We start from the raw sequence: 18,369 nt of genomic DNA on the forward strand, positions 1-18,369 counted from the left end.
GGACAAGCAGGAAATTAAAGGCAATTATCTGAACTTTCTGACAATATCTGTACAGTTGAGGGGGTATGGTTCTGCACACAGCTTACCACCACTCCCAGGATTCGAACCATGGCTGTGTGTGTGAAAAATGCAACAGTTTATTTCTCAAATGAGTGTACGATTTGGATTATGGTGTGTATATTTTCACTGTTTTCTGTCTAAGTCTCTCTCAGTTATACAATATAACCTTGCGATTACAACAGTCGTATACAGACAATTCCTACACATTTTATTTATGTAACACAGTGTGAGTAACAGTGCTTAATATAACAGTACTATTAAGAGAATGCAGTCCAGGAGTTAAATCTTTATTGCCAGGCTATTACCCTTTTGTTTACGTACAACCTATATGATACTCTTCCTGTCATATTGTTCATAGGTTAGTACTAGGCTAACTGCCCTTGTAAGCCATTTTAAGCCTAGCCAATTACCCCATGTGAAAATCAAATGCTGACACTTGTGTTTGTAAGGCAAACATCTTAACCATTATACCACCCTCCCACCCTTTTCTGGTTTATTCAGTACATCCCATATACAATACAGGTTTTATACTGGCAATTAACTTTCTACTACTTTTAGATTTATTTGTTATGACAGTACATGCAAGATTATTACTAACTTGCCTTGCGATGCAGTCTCTGCAGCCTACAGGCATGGGCTTCCTGATTCACAGCCCGGTCTGCTGCCACTGTCAAAGACATAAGAGGAATATTTAGCCATACCTATCCATAATATACATGATCTGGCAATTATTAAACAGGTAGTAGGATGAGTACTTACCTGGGACATCACCCTGCCTAGCTTCTTGGATCCACTGTTCCAAGAGCTCCATCTTCCTCAATTTCAGGTCAGCATAGTGATGCCTGACCTGCTCACCAGTTTGACGGATGCCAGTGGCACTGGTGAGGCCTTGGGTGAGATGGCCCCAGGCTTCCGCTTTATATTGGGAACCATGGTACTGGCCCTGCAGCAGTCTCTCTTCATGGTCTTTTACCAGGAGTCCTGCCATGACCTTGGACTCCTGGATGCCCCAGTGCTGCGCTTAGAAGCACGATCCTTCTCCAACATCAGCCATAGTGCCTACAGGAGGAAGCTGCAACCAGTTATGAGATGTATTCCTGCCTGTGGGGTTTAAATAGGGCCAGTTTCCTGAACTTTGCTGTGATTGGACAGTTTTGAAAATGTTAAGCTATGGAGAAACCTGCTTACTTAAGGTTGGCATTGCTGAAAGGGCTATACCAATGTGCAAATCAATTTAGCTGGGCTATGCATTGCTATGCATTGCTTATACCTAGTAAGCAGAGGTGTGCAATGCTTAGTGTTGCTTATTTTTAAATTTGCACACTATTTGCTATTTGGCATTGATTTATCATTTATTACATGTTATATATTTGTTTAGTTTACGTGATTCATGTGTACTTAATCTGTATGGGGTACTTGTGTTTATTGAGGGACTTTCACAGCTTTATTACAATGACACCTCACATCTGGACTTAATGCAGTACTCCAGTTCACATATATATTTTATGTAGTAGGTTATGTAACATAAAACTGTTTATAGATTCCTTTCACATGTAAATTGTGATTTTGCTATAGTGAGGATCTGTTTGGGTATACCTCAATTTTATGTACAGCTGTGATGGCTTAGTGGTTAACTGCTGTGCCTATAGTGTACAGGGTCCTGGGTTCAAGTCCTGTAAGGCCTGTTTATTTTGTTGCTGGGCAGAACAAGGGTTGTTGGATACAGAGTGATTAAGGCTCTTTTAAGCAGTGGTAAGCGGGTTTGCACAGGTTTGTGAGATGGTAAGCAATGCTAACTTCCGGTTAAATATGCTTACAGAGAGTTAACTTCAAAATTGCTTAACCTGTGTGCACATTGCTTACCCCCACACAAGCAGGCTTAAACCCACTTATTACTGCTTAAAAGTGCTTACTCCTGCTTACCCCTGCACTAATTTAGACAGAAATGAAACATGGGTCTTGGAAAAGTGGTAGATTTGGACATTATGGATTTATGATTCATTACACATTATAACTTTGTTTAGTATCCCCGATTCATGTGTATGCATACTGTATGGGGCACTTATGTTTATCTGTGGATTTTATCACATTATTACAATGACACCTCACATCTGCACTTAATGCAGTACTTCAGTTCATAAATATATGTTATTTAGTAGGTTATACAGCAAAACAAAGTTCACATATTGCTTTCATGGAAAATGGGATTTACTACAGTGAGGATCAAACCAGGAATGACTGCGCGCAAAGCGAGCACTCTAACCACTATACTATTACAGTACTGCTGCAATTGAATGTATCTTGCTATTTATCTTCTTGTGCTATTTAAGCTACAGTATGCGTAGCTAAGCAATGGGCAAACCCATGCACCTACAGTTAAATTTAATCTGTTTGATAAAAAAAACATTCTCTACTGCTATTTTCTGTAGGACGCGACAGATTACACTTATTGCTGTGGATTCCTGCATGCATCTGAACATTTGGCAGACATCCTAGCAACCCTCCATATCTCTCAACCTCTTCATGCAAAATATTTGGACAAAGCTTGACAAAATGAGATACACCTAGGGACATATTTTAAATATTGCTCTTATAAACTTAGGTACTTTGCTAGAGTAACAGGATTTGTTTTAATATAACATTTCTGATGGATTTGGTGTCTGAAACTTAAATGTATGCCATTATTTAATGACTTCAATTCTGACATCATCCCAGTGATTTCCCAGGACAAATGGGGTACAGACCAACTGTATGGGTGAAAAATCTGGACATTCTGCAAAGATCTGTACAGTTGGGAGGTCTGTAACCCCCATGAGCATTCTCGCTCATTGTAATTGCTGAAAGGCAATTCTTGAGTGCAGGGGCATGTGTATTGTGAGAGCTCTGCACTCAGACACACCCCCTGCACTCATTCATGCTCCATGGCCATTTAGAAGCAGAGGCAGCACACCTTCATTTCTATGCATGGTGAACTGCCGTGCTGCTCTTAAATGCTCATTTCAATGCAGAAATAAGCTATTTTTGCATGGAACCTTACTGAATACTGGGGACTCTTTTCCATACAGTGTTGTGGGGCAAGCCATAGCTAAGTTCTACAATAAATGGGCTCCAGATAGGTACTAGTACTAGTCCTAGTAGGATGGGATATGCTTTCATTCATAGTAATTAGTAGTGCTAATTTGTCATCTCATATCTAACTGACATGGTGTCTCCTGAATACATTTCAAAACTGGAATACAGGGAGAATATGAAATATCTGCACTAAAGACACATAAGTCAAGAACTGAATTAGGGAACCAAATTCTCTGTGTTTATGGTCAGTTTTGCTAGTGTGTGTGTGTGTGTGTGTGTGTGTGTGTGTGTGTGTGTGTGTGTGTGTGTGTGTGTGTGTGTGTGTGTGTGTGCGTGTGCTTGTGCATGTGTGTGTGTGTGTGTGTGTGTGTGTGTGTGTGTGTGTGTGTGTGTGTGTGTGTGTGTGGCGTGTGTGTGTGTGTTGCTCGTATATGTGTTTGCATGTGTGTATGTTTTTTTTTCTTTGTGGTCAGTTTTGGTGTAGTTTTGTATACATTAAACTATTTTATTTTATTTTTTTTCTGATTATAATAGAGTCTTAATTTTTGTTGCATAAGTTTCTTGGTTTTGCAGTTGTTGCTTTGCTGACAGATTTTAATAATAACTTCAGATTTTTGACAGGTTTACAATGACTTGCCTGAGCTCTGTTCTGTCACCATCTCCTTGGGCTTAAGTCATCATTTCATCAACTGTTCACTTGATACATATAGCAGTGATGTGTAAAGGCTCAAAATTATGTCAGTCGATTTTCTCCAAGGTGGGTGGGCAGCAGATCACAGCACCATGGATTATAATTTACATGCATCAGTAATGATTGCTTTTCCATAACTTAGAGCATTAGCAAATGAGTAGACATAAGCAAGGGGAGTATGGGGCGACGTGTCCATTTATGATCCTCAGATATCTAGGTGTAGATCTTATATATAATTAACTTTAAATGCTTCAAGCTGAAATGCACAAGAGCTTGTGCTTAGAACTTGTGCAATTACTTAGGTCTCTGACTGTTAACTGTGTCTGCTCAGCTCATCATTTTTCTGCTGTTTTTTTTTTTTTTACATTGGCTCAAATGCTCTTACCTTTTATGAAAAAAAATGATATCACCTTTGTGTGAGACTAAAAGCCAAAGTTTTCCAAGCTGAGATGATCCTCGAAAACCCACAAAGATGTGCTTTCTTCAGTGGCAGACAAGCCTTGAACAGCATGACTCCCAAACCTGTCCTTTAGTCAGCTGAGCTCCAACTGACTGAGAGTCTGGGTACTTGGAAGATGTTTTGAAGCTTTTGAAGCAGCACAGTATATAGCTTAGGTATCTGCAGCATTGATCATTTGAACATCTACTTTTATGATAAATTTAGTAACACAGCTGCAGTTTCTTTCCTTGCATGCGTGTGTGTGCGTGTGTGCGTGTGTGTGTGTGTGTGTGTGTGTGTGTGTGTGTGTGTGTGTGTGTGTGTATGCATGGAAGTATAAATAAGTCACCCCCCAGGAATCATTAAAATCCATGTAGGCTCTGTGTAGAGCCTACATGGAATGTACCTGTGTACATGGCCATGGTTCCTCCTCAGTGGAGCACCATGCATATTAATCATGGTTTGCTGCCAAGGGAGAGCATAGTAACAGGGATATTGAATTCATCTAGGCAGAAGTGTAGAGGCTATCCCATGGTTGCGGATGCCTGGTCTGGTCAGATGTTATGTACAGGTTGAGGCTCCCTGTAATGCTCCCTGCTACTGTTGACAAATTATGTGAATTAATAGTTTGTGTTCTAAGTGTGTCATATTTGTTATTTTTTTTTAATGTCTGCTTATGCTGTGAAGTGTGGAGACAGCCGACACCTGCTAGACATCTAAAAATAGAAACTGGATGCAATTAATTTACCTGTGTCAGTCACATAATGCTGTCTTTCCTACCCACTCCAGGAACCAGGGTGAGCTAGCCCATGTTATGGGTAGATACCGTGTGCAGACTTCACAGATAATTAACACCAATACCAATAAATTGTTAAGCAGGTTTGTGGTTTCCTAACTAAATTTGTCTTAATATTTTCAGTAGAGCTTTATTCATTGCATGCCTGTTTTAAAGTTACTGCATTCATCTGTAAAACTGTAATAGATATAGAATGCAAAAGTAATGACCTGAGAAATGTATTGCAAAACTCACAGTACAGTTCAAGGCTGTCTGCAGGCCAATTTCAGTCACACAATGCTCTCTCTTCTTCCCACTCCAGGAACAAAAGGTATATGGGTGAAGTAGCCCAGTTTATGGGCAGATATCATGTGTAGAATTCACAGATAATTAACAACAATACCAATAAAGGGTTAAAAAGGATTGTGGTTTCCTAACTAAATCTGTCTTAAAATTTGCAGTAGGGTTGCATTCATTGCATGTCTGTTCTAAGTTGCTGCAGTCAATTGCTACATTATTTGCAGATGTCTCCTGCAGTCACAGCTTTTGAGTTTTACTCCCATGCCTGCCAACTAAGGCATGGCGGCTGCCTAGTCTACATAATGTACACAAACAAACCTCTCAATTGTCATGATTTTTTGTAATGTAATTAGAACCACATAATCTGTCTGGTCCATGATTACCAGATGAATGATTACCTGCAATGCAATGTATTTTCAAATCCATTTACAGAACACCTTGGTAGTCATGTATGTGCACATCATGTGAAACTTTTTTATGTAGTTGTGTACTTGCATTTGTTAGTGCTGGGCCCATACTGTCTCTTGCTAACAGCTTGAGAGGTATGTCCATGCTACATCAGCTATAGAAGACTTGTAGTCACTATACTCACAACTGACACTGTACACCTGTAGAAGTATGTATTACCAGTCATTTTAGGGATATCATCTGCAATGTCATTAATGGTATGTTTTTCTCTCTCTTACCCACCCCTTATCCTCTTTAATTTATTATTGTTATTTATTATTATGATTTAATATTAACATATTTTGTTAAACTAGCTATTTAGTTGGCCGTATGCATTATTGCACACTGGCTTGCTGTTAACATACTTACTGTTATGTTGCTTAATGTTGTGTTACACATAATATACCTTAACATGTATTTGGATCAATCGATATTATGTTCCATTCTGTTAATACTAACATTGGCTTGGTTATTACTAACCTTAACTTATTGTTATAAGTACTTTAATACAGCGAGTGAAGGTCAGCCAGTTCCTCAAGATCTGCCTACCTTGCCTCTGCTGGCCATGGCCCTGGGTACCAGCACGTTTGGAACTCAGCCTGGTGGTACTCTCTCTGCTGCCACTGCACTACCTGCTGCATTGGGTCATACCACCCCATGGGACAGGATGGACCTCTTTCTCAGGGAGCAATGATAGAGGGGGAGGTGTGACAAACTGCCAGGATTGGTGTGCAGGATCGTCTTCCATGGGTTTGGATGACACCTGCTCTGGATGGAGAGCATTCTGGACACCCTGGTGGGGTAGGCTATCCCAGGACCCCAGGCTCCACCACTGCCACCCTCGGGGCAGTGACAGAGCAGTGCCAACAGTCCCCTGGGTGCAGATGTGAGTCATGCTGCTACCTTGTGAAAGCACGTTGGAATGCGATTGCACAACACCCTCCCCATCCAAGGTATTCACCCCTCTTGTGTCACAGACCATCCCTGTCTTCTGTCTTTATGTCTTGTCTGTCTGCAAAGGCTTCCTCACCTACCCAACTTACCTCCCTCACACATACCTATGTCCCTTCCTCAACATTCCACTCTCACATAAAAAAAAATGGGCACCTGTTCCCCCAAAAATATCGCCCCTTATATAGCTGACCATTTTGCACATGTGTCTACTGGACACACATAATTTGGTCCAATTGGCTTAACAATGCAATTATGTTGCCCTGACCCCTCTCTCTGGAGGTGAGAGTCCAAAGTCTTGTACTAATTCTGTCAAAGTGCACAGTTATTGATGTACAAGAAATGGATAGCTGTAGTTCTTTCCTACACCCTTCCTGTACATACCTACCCACCTTTCACTATGTTTTTCCCCCTGCTTGCATTCCATTTCACCACTTTTCTATCTCCCCATTTTTCTTTTCTTTACATATTTTTTTGCGTGGCGCTGCATGACACGGCGTGTCACTCACCTTCGTTCAGCTCAGCTAAATGGAGCTATATTGATATATTTGTTTTTTAAAGGATAATAAACAAATGCAAAATAAACACCTCTCTCCTATTTTGAACCCAAGACCATCGGACATATAGACCACTGCTTTATCCTGCCACATCACACAGCTGTCAAGTAAAACAGGTGGTTTAAGCAAAACATAGTAATTGCAAGTTACAGTCATTAAGCATGTTTAAGTGGAGCTGCGCATTGTGCCATGTCACGCAAACTTGTTTAAAGAATAATGGAAATAATGGGAGTGTACCTTGGAGTCTGGTGCAAGACTGCATGCCTAGAAAGTCAAACACAGAATAATGGATTTAAGGGAGGTCTCTAATAGCAGGCAAATGTACTCTTTTATCAGCAACATTTAGAAATATGCCTGTTAAGGCATTAATGGCAAAATCCATGTTCAACTAGGACCCTGGTGCAGAAATACATCCATATAGAGCCATGGACATAATGATGGATGTAAAAAGTTATGTCACAGCCTGTATATGTGCACTTACATCTTACAAATACACCTGCTGTAACAGTGAATCAGTAGCTCAGTCTGTTAAATGCCTTGCACACAGTACATTTTGCCACACATATTTCTGGGTTCAATTCCAGTGGTGTGTAGCATTTAAATTACATTATTGTGAAGCCAGAAATTAATGACTGAGTCATGCACTCTTTATCCACACAATGCATTTCAAATGAAATGTCTGTTTTTTTACTGATGGAAGTCACAGGCCTGCAGATTGGAACAGACTTCACATATGCCTAAAGCAAAATTATAAGTGCATAAAGTGTCAAGTTATGCATTACTATGCATTCACAGAGGATTTTAACTCATATGATGCAAATGAGGCCCACTCATATCACAGTGCAGCACACAATCATTTAATGCTCACAGTGCAGATTAGCACAGCTGCACCTCTAACATACACATATGACGCCCCTGCTTGTAACAAGGACTGCCAGTATACATGTTACAAATGAGTACCAGACTGTGTCACATGGCCTGACAGTTGTGCAAATGGTGGACATAATGTTATATTTATCCTCTATGTTGCTCAAGGACATAACAAACATATTGCTAGTACTCTGTTTGTGATACCGTTGCCTAACATACTTACCTTAAACACATGCTGTAACTGGAGTGGAATGGGTACCATCACTCCGACTCTGCCTCTACAACAAGGCTTACACAGCTCCCAGAGTTACTCTTATAGCTTGTTGTCCTTAAAAGTGTTGAGACTCTCTGCCTACTTGCAGCAACAGCTGCAGCCTGTGGCACACACATTTCTATGTAAAAGCACCTGCTACAGACCTACCCCCCTGCGATGGCGTAGTCTCCTCATCCCAGTAATATCCAGCACAGCATATCAGAAAGGGCTTCTAATCTACATGAAGACCTTATATCTTGCACAATGGTTGCATGTCATTTGCTGATGATAGTGCAAATCAGCTTTATTGGCTGCAATTAGCATTTCAGAACCATAGATTGGTTAACCGACAATCACATGGTAATGAGAAGCATGTTAAAAAGGCAAACAGCTGACTATGGGCAACCATTTTGTATGAGACTTTCTTCACACAGAACATGCATTTGCAAAAACTTAAATATCAGCACATATCAACAGAGGAGTTTTGCACTCCATCATGTATGTAATCGTTTTGTTTACTGCAGGATGCAGATGTTTGAATATACTTATGAGGAATGGGGATTACAGCTTTAGGTCTTTCTTAGAACTTTGAGAATGACATGTCATTGAACTCCAGATTTGTTACAAATACAGATGATGTGCAATACATCAAGGGTGGAATATTTTTTGCGAATGTGGTTCACTGGTCTCTTGGGACTGTCCCTTTATAGTGGTTGTAATAAGCACACTGTTATTTGTTTGGCACTGTTGTTTTGACATATTATCATGGGGGTTGCACCTAGGGGAAACACTACAATAGACTCCAGTGTTGGGTGTATTATCATACAGTAGTATCTGTCATGGCACACATGGAAGTAGCAGACTATTGCTAGTATCTTAGTTGTATCCAAACGTTTAGTATATTTACACAATGTGGAATATGATGTGTGATCAAGCAGTGGATATTGCTAGCCATTCCATTCTTGCTATATCTCTACATAGTGTACTTCCACGTATGTGATCCTGATGTGTTCCCATTTTGTTGTCTTTCAGGAAACATGCATCCAAGATGCTGTGCTCCTTTCATGGATGCAGAGAATGATATTATACTGTAGGGCCTCTGGCAACACCATGAGCTCCTACTTTCCAGGGGGAAGCAAAACAGGAAACAGTGGGCAGCATTGTGGGCTGACCTTGCCCATGATGTGAATGCCACAGGTCATCAGAGCAGGGCATATGAGCAGGTTCTACACTGAGCAATGGACATGATCAATGCTGCACATAGAAAAGCAGCAGATGTAGTCAGAGATCATGGAATCACTGGTGGAGGGCCTGCAGCACAACAACCACTCTCAGCCACTGAGGAATTCCTGGTGAACCTAAGCACACACGACAACTCCAAGGCTTCCATTATACCGTACATCGTAGATGTGGGTGCCACAGTTTCCATAGCTGAGGAGCATGCAAGCAAGCTTATTTTGATCAGCACTGCAATACTGCACCATTCAGTATGTCAGGATGTACATAATTTTACTTGGGTGACAGCTCTTTGTTCTTTGTGTGTGGGGTTTAACTGCAGTTTAACTCTCATGCTCAGATGTTGACTGATATAACAATTAACAGTAGCTACTGTAAATGTGAGATATATGGATGTATTACCTTGTTATGGTGCAACATGCAGTGGTACTGACATTACCTCTCCCTCAACTTTTCACAGGTCCATCAGCTATTGGACAAGGGTGTGGTCCTGGTCCTGGTAAGCACTACACTGTTTTGTTATAGATGTAGGTTTACAGCAATGTAATCCCTAAAGTGTCATCACAGGCCTGCTGCCTGGATTGCTGTACTGTTGGCATGATTGCCAACTGCACAGATATTTTCTGACTGTACACGTGTTAGACTCATGCCTATGCCTTTTAGGTGTGACCACACTGATAGATGTGACAGTATTGTCAAGATGTTACAGATTGTCATATGTGACAACTGTGCAGAGTCTTCACAAATGTCAACCGTGTATCTTATTCTTGCTGATGAGATTGCTTTGTAAAAAGTTTTTATTTACAAATAACTAAAGATGTTTGTGGGAAAAGTAATGTCCTCTTGTCCTACTATATGAGGCTGGGTTTTCAACAGGTCTGTAATAGTGCCAACAGTGTATACAGCACTACATATATCACAACATAGTATTGCAGAGCATAGTAGTGCAAGTATTAATGTACTACTTTTTCCTTTATCACAGATGACAGAGATGGTTAATCTCTGTCCCCTACACAACCCGATGTCAGTGTCTCTTCAGATTCTGATGATGATGGTGGCCAGAGTGAGGCATAAGTGGGGGTTTCAGGGGCTGAATCTGTCCTGGAGGTTGGCATTCCTCTTCTGCCCTCATTGTCACTGCACTCAGTCAGTATGCCCATACATACTCAGTCCCTGGAGGCCACAGATATTGGACAGTCAGAGGGTAGGGACATTGAACAAGTAAGTGTGGCAACTATGGCTCCAGTGAGTGTAGACACTGGCCATAGCCACAGAGCTGATGAGGTTCCACACAGGTGGACTGATAGAGGTGCTTTTATGAGGCTTGCTGTCTGTCCAACAACTGTTAAATGTGTCACATCACGGGTCACTCTGCACATCTTTCTGGCCATCATGAAGGCACAGCTGTGTTCTGAAAGGAACTCCAGATGAACACTTAGGGTTATAGATGCAGGACAGTCTGACATCTGTAACCACCTCCACCACATTGCTGACACACTAGGTTGGTTCACTGATGAAGTGAAAAGAAGGTGAGCTGAGACAGATCACACATTATCTTGCTTGGAATGCACAGTGTCTGTGCTGGAATGTGTGGTTGGGGTTGAGCATCAGACTCATGGATATGGTTCAGCAACCCCATCTGCTATGAGTCCAAGTGGCAGTGCACAATCACACTCCCGTTGTGACAGTACATTGCTACAGAGAGGAGTGTGCTGTCCACACTAAGACATGGCAGGCCATGGGCTCATTGTCCTGGGTGATCCAGTTGAGGACATGGTCCCAGCAGAGTGCAGTCACCATCAGGTACCCACTGCTTCTGACCTTGGCCATGGAGGTGCCAATAAACTCCTGGCAGAGACAGTTCCCATGTTCAGGGCCAGATATGGTGAACTGTCAGCTCTATCATGCATGGTTCAAAGCTGCCCATCATACACACATGTAGGGCTAACACTGAGATTGACTGTGTACAGGCACACAATCACACACCACTGCCAAATACAGGTCACCTACAGAAACACATGGCACATTTCCATGGTCCATCTTGCCTCCCTTCCTGACTCACACACATGCTGTCAGCCTTCTGGATCAGCCTAGGCCTTCTGCACCCCCACACAGCACCCTGTGCAAGTAATTAATGATACCTGTGCCACATCCCTGTCATCCTCATTGTCAATGCAGGGAAATGTGTCTGATGCACAGGGTGACTATATAAATTAAAATGTACTTGTGTAATGCAGTGTTGTTTTGCCATGCTATTTGTACTGGCTACTGATAAATACTGTATGTTGACACTGTAATGAGTAAGCTACATAATTTTGTGTACCTTATGTTGCATGATGTTGTAATGGTTGTATAATTACACAATGAAAGGTGTGCCACAGACCTGTTTATGTCTCTATTTTGGGATTCTGTTTGGGACAGCTATGGATACACAGAGGCAATAAAGCCATAGAAGACATGGAATGTCAGCACAGAAGAAATATGTATTCAGCAAGGTTCAGCACTATAGGTGCATGGCTCCATAGGTTCATATGTGTATAACAGGTTAACAAGGTACAGCACTATAGGTGCATGGCTCCATAGGTTCATATGTGTATAACAGGCTAACAAGGACAATGGCATCATTCAGCCTACTCATGCACCCCTAATCTGTGAAATGGTCTGATACTCTTGATATGTGTTACCAGGGCTTTGGGAGTTTACACATCTACAAGCTGTGGTGATGGAGATGACTCATCTGCAAAATTCCTGGGTCCAGTAGAGACTTTTGTCCAACACCAGTTATGCTTGTTTTATTCTGCATCCCATTGTGTAACCTTTAACATGATGTGTGTCACAGCAGATGTGTGCTTCACATGTATGGGGGGGCATGTTATATATATGGTATACTGTCTGTGTTACATATCTGTCTCTCCAGCTTGTACTATTTACACCACAATGATGAACTAGGTGTGTAGGACAGGTAAGATATGTATTAGTCCTGTCATGGATATGTGGGATGTACACAGTGGGATCTGACACCTCCCTGTATGGCAGCCATATACATCGCCTCCAAAGCATTTAGAAGGCAGGCTACACATGGGCTGCACATGTACAGTCTTGACATGGACTCTATAGGACATGTTATCTATACTGTGCATTGGTGTACCATGGAACCTATGTGTCTGCTACAGGTGTAAGACATGCCTGTGTAGTGCCATTGCACCCAATGATAGGTGTGACAAGTAACAAATACAATGTAACAATGACAGTGTGGGGTTTGCATCCCATACCTTTCTGCATAGGTTGTACTAAATTGACTACATCCCCACATCTTACCGACCAGTGAAAGTCAAAGGCTACATTACTCTCTGTGTCCATAAGTCCATGACTAATGGCTCAACTGTGTATGGTGTACAAACACTACAATATTTTCTAGGAGTGTATGACTTCCCAAACCATTGTATTGTGCAGTCATTGGCATTTAGTATTTGTCAGTCGCTCAGACAACAACTGAATGTGTGTCTTAGGCCATCCTGGATAACTTTGGGTTGTGTGTGGGATTCAGTGACAACTCCTAATATGCAGTCACATGCTAATCTAGTCAGTCAGAGGTACTGACAGTGGCTGTGACTGCAGAGAAGGGAATGGCTAGAAGGAGTACGGCATTAACATCTTACTCATGAAAACTTATTTACCTCTACTCAACATGGCTTCCATCCCCTCCACAGCACCACTACTGCACTTATTTCCTTTACTAACTGTGGTGGTGCAGTGGTAGCATTGTCGCCTCACAGCAAGAGGGTCTCCTGTTCAATTCTCGACTGGAGCACCTTCTGTGTGGAGTCTGCATGTCCTCCCCACAGTCGAGTGGCATTAAAAAGACATGCGTGAATGGGTGTGCTTTTGTTGAAGGTTGGGTGTCGGGCTGGCACCTCAGCACCGTAAAAATCTACTGCCAATCATTAGTGGACCAGAGTTCCGCTGTGGCGAACCTTAACTGGGAAAAGCCGAAAGAAGAAGAACTCCATCTCCCTAGCTAGAGATAATGATAAACTAGTGTCCTGCATCTTTTTAGATCTTTCCAAAGCCTTTGACACTGTCTCTCACCCCATTCCCCTCTCCAAACTCTCTCAACTCAACCTTTTCTCAACAACTATATGCTGGTTCAATATCTACCTCGCAGGCAGACTGCAATCTGTAAAATGGCTCTCTGCTGTTTCTCCTTTTCTCCCCATCAAAATTGGTGTCCCTAAGGCTCTATTTTAGGCCCCCTCCTTTTTAACATTTTTACTAACCAACTGCACACATCCTGTCTTCAGTCTTCCCTCATACAGTACACAGATAACTCCACCATCATTTCTATCGCCGAGTGTCCCATTGACCTACTAACCCTGACACAAACATCTTTCGACCTCTCTAAAACATGGCTTACTAACAACTCATACTAAAACCTAAAAAGACAAAACTTCTTCTCTTCCTCCCAAAATCCCTTTACCATCTTAAATCCTCATTCACCATCTCTTCACTACGATCATAGCTGAATCCCGCACTATACTGCTTGGAGTAATAGTGGATGATCAAATAAAATTTGACCTGCATGTACTTAACTGCATCAAGAAAACCCATCAAAAGCTTGGTTTACTCTATAGAAACAAAAGGTTCCTCACACCCAACTCCAGGATCTCACTAGCCCAAGCTTGCCTTCTCCCCAAGATCTTTTACAGCTCTCACATTTTAACAAACTTACAGTCTTCACTACATTCCAAACTTGAAACCACGTACAGCAAATTTGCTAGATTTGCAGCCAATCTGCCCTCAAGATCACACTACTGTCATGCTCTCCCGACACTCAGCGGGCTAGAGTTTCCTAACCAACTATTTATCCAACTTCTCCTTATTCATACTATTTTGAATAAGCCCTCCTCTTGCCCTAGCATTTCCTCACTTGTCTCCCTCTATAAGCTCCCTCAATCCCTCAGAAGCTCTGACCAATGCTCCTTACAAATTCACAAGCCTAAAAAATCTATTGGACAGAATCTCTACAGCTACTTCCCTGCACTTACATAGAACAAGCTCCCCATGAAACATAGAACGAATTAAAAAAAACTCTTAAATTGTACCTTAATAGCACATGGATTTGCCTCTGTAATCATCCAACATGAACCCATTCCTTTCTCTATCACTATCCGCTCTATTCTTCCCTTCCCTACTGCCATAACTCACTTAACAACTGCTCGGTATTGTACAATTACCCTCTGAAGATAACCCAATGTGTTATGTAAATTCATTCAAATATTTTAGTGTATATTTCTTTGCTAAGTTATTTCTTCGGTGTTATAATGCCTCTTACTATATTGTACTGTGGAGCTTTATCTACATTTGCTTAATTATTTTATTGTAAAATTTTCACTGTATTCATCTTCATTTCTGTACATTTTCTTGCATACTTGTACTGTGGAACTTTTCTCCCCAGGCCTCCACTGAAAAAGGGCTTTTGCTGAGATGGACTATCCCAGTTAACAGGCATCAAATAAATAAATAAATAAATTAAATTAATTAATTAAATGATGTTTGTGGAAATCCACTGGTGACTGGCGTCATTGTAGCATAGGTCTCCCAAAGCTATCTTCCCAGAGTATGACTGTCAGACACTTGCCTATCCACCAGCTGGCATAACACTCTGCAAATAATCTACACAGTTTCCAGCAAGGCCTGCAGGCATAATATTGTCAAACACCTTGCCAGGCCATGGTAGGTAGAGTGAGTCTTTTTCCCGTCATCCATCGCATAGTGTAACACTCAATGGGGTCCACTGGTTAGAGGCGGTAGGTATGATCTGGCCTTGAGCAAAAAACTGTGTTTGGTCCAGCATCAGTAGGTGTACGACATGGTTACTGCTAACTCCTTTCATGGTGTTTTATGTCACACAACTCAGAGATCTTGGGACACTGCTTGGCACTACATGCTGGTTGCCCTTTGTGCAACTAAGGATTGCAGTTACTTCCAGCATTTCCCAAGAAGAGAGTCATCCAAGATGTCTGTACATAGCACAAACAAACAAGTTAGGGAAGTGTAATATGTATACCCTGTGAAGGTAAGGTGGAGGTTTTCCACAGGTATTCTGCAGTTGGACACTACCCAAGTGGTGAGTACTGGAAGGACACAATTACCTTGTGAAGACTGTGTTAAGCATGGGAGTGCATGGAATTTCCAGTGCCTGACAATTACTAATGCTGGTCTCACCAACACCACTCTTATACAGGACACCATGCTCTGATATGTTTTCTATCATCACACACAAAATGTAACTATGAAGCCCATGATGAGAAGCAGGACACAGCCTGTTTGTTCATCCACATAGCTGTCCCACATTATGAAAGGCTCTGTTGCCTTCACATACCCTTCTCCAGGTAGATGCCTTGATTAACTACCTGGGCACTCAGTTAGCTTTTGCTTGTATTATGCCTTCTGTTACAGGGCTGGTGGAATGTCACTAGAAAAGAGACAAGATGGTGATTAGGAGCACTGCTGTAGTGCCACAATATAATCTGCAATGTCCAGTGACATAGATGTCAAGTCTTGCTGAAACAATCAACACACTGGCAGTGAGCCATTGTAGGTGATAATTTCACAGCTAGTCATGCATCCTGCCCTCCAACAGATTACTGGTGGATATCTGCATGACATGGCTGTGAGGCCTACTGCTGTGGACTGGCCACCTTCAGCCAATGTGGGTCCACCTGCCACATGTCCTAGACATGTCATACTGAGCATTTATGTACCCGAAACAAATGCCTGTGTTCCCATATCATGTCACACAACAACCAGTCTGCTGTCTGGTTGCTCAGCAGGCATCATACGCTTGCAAGGCCAAAGTAATGTCTGCAGAGTTGTACAAGTCCACTATGCATGCACAGGCATCCACATCTTCACTGCAAGGTGTGCCTGCAAACACTGTATATCAGGCTGTCACCCTGAAGGGTGTGGCAGCATGACGCTAACTATGCAGGACCTGCTGATGAGATGTTGGCAGTGTCCACATCCTTCTACTCCTATGACACATAAGCACAACGTGTGACAGATGTGACTGCATTTCCAAATATGCTGCCATGGTGTCTCCAACAGCAGTTATTACATATGACAATGCACATCATGCCAACATGCACAGTTCACATGCTGCACCACCTACACCAACATCACACACACCTGCATGTGTGCAGTTCCTTACCAGACAGATTGCCAAACAGCAGATACCTTAGAAAACCCTGCCTCTGGAGAGCACAGTACACATAATACTGCATGCATCACTCTTTCACCTGTCAAAAACCTGGGGCAAAACACAAAATCACACCTCTTAGTCATAGGTGATTACATCGTAAGACACATTGATTAGTGTGTCAAGTGGCTACATATGGAAAAGATCACAGATAGCTGTCTGTGGGTTGACACAATAAGCCTTATCACACATTGCCGCAAGTCAAGGAATATTAGTTAACATAACGTTGACATCATAGTTCCTGCAGGTGTGTAGGCCTAGGAGCCTACGTCACTGGACTGCATGCAGACACATGAATGAGCTTAGCCAGTCTCTGTCTCTCATGGGTATGAGCATAGCATTTAGCTGCAGCTGATCCTTGTAGAATAACAGATATGCTGTACCTTTAAGAAGCTTTTCTAAGTCTGTGTGCATATAAATTCCTAGCAAGTGTTATCTTCAGTGCCATTTTGAAGGTGCAGCCAGAGTGTTAACATCTACATGTGTGACAGCTAGTTTATTTATAACTTAAAGTTACTTAACTTCATTTATGATGTGTTTGTATATAATAAAGCTGCTTGAACAGGAACCCACAATGTTTGCCTCTTTCTTCCTGACCAGGTGAGTGACATGGTGTCAGAACCGGGATGGTAAAGACTACTCTTCAGAGCCGTGAAGTGCAGAGGTAACGATGAAGACAAACTAAGTGAACTGATAGCAAAAAAGGGCAAGACACAAACTAAAGGTAAAGAGAATATGCACGAAAGATTTATTTATTAAAAGAGATAAAACTGAGCATTACAAGGGTACAGGATGTATTATTAAGCAAATGAATAGCACAGAAACATTTACTAAGGATAAAAAAGCTCATTAATCAAAGGAACTGTTTGAAATAAGGTTATTTGCTAAAACGAGCATGTTTAAAGTAAAATGAGCATGGGTTGGGAGGGTGGCCTAATGGTTAAGGTGTTTGCCTTACAAACACAAGGTGCAGGGTTTGAGTCTCACAAGGGATAATTGGCTAGGCTTAAAATGGCTCGCAAGTGCAGTTAGCCTAGTACTAACCTATGAACCTAAACCTATAAAGTTAAAATGAGCACAAGAAATTATAATGGGCACATTAAGAGATTAAATGAGCAAAATGAATATAATAGAAGGGGCAGAAACGGGCACATTGAGCATAAATAAAGCAAGGTGACTGCATGTGTTTTGGCAGATTACTGTGTTTTGGCATAAATTACTACTTTGCATTGATTGAAGCCATGAATTGCATAACTAGAGTTATTTGAAGTATCTCAAAGTATGTAAAAGTGCTTACACTGTGTGTTTATTACTGTGCATTTATTCCGAAGAGTTTGTTGTGTGCAAAGTGCAACTATTTCATGAAGTGCAGTCACATACAGCCATTTTGTAGAGTTTCTTATGCATGGGTTTACCTGTTCACAGAGTGCTGCCATTACAGAGTGTTTCTTGCATTGTAC

This window comes from Protopterus annectens, chromosome 11.part0 (assembly GCF_019279795.1).
Source record: "Protopterus annectens isolate FY-2018-M chromosome 11.part0, PAN1.0, whole genome shotgun sequence".
Taxonomy (NCBI): Eukaryota; Metazoa; Chordata; order Ceratodontiformes; family Protopteridae; genus Protopterus; species Protopterus annectens.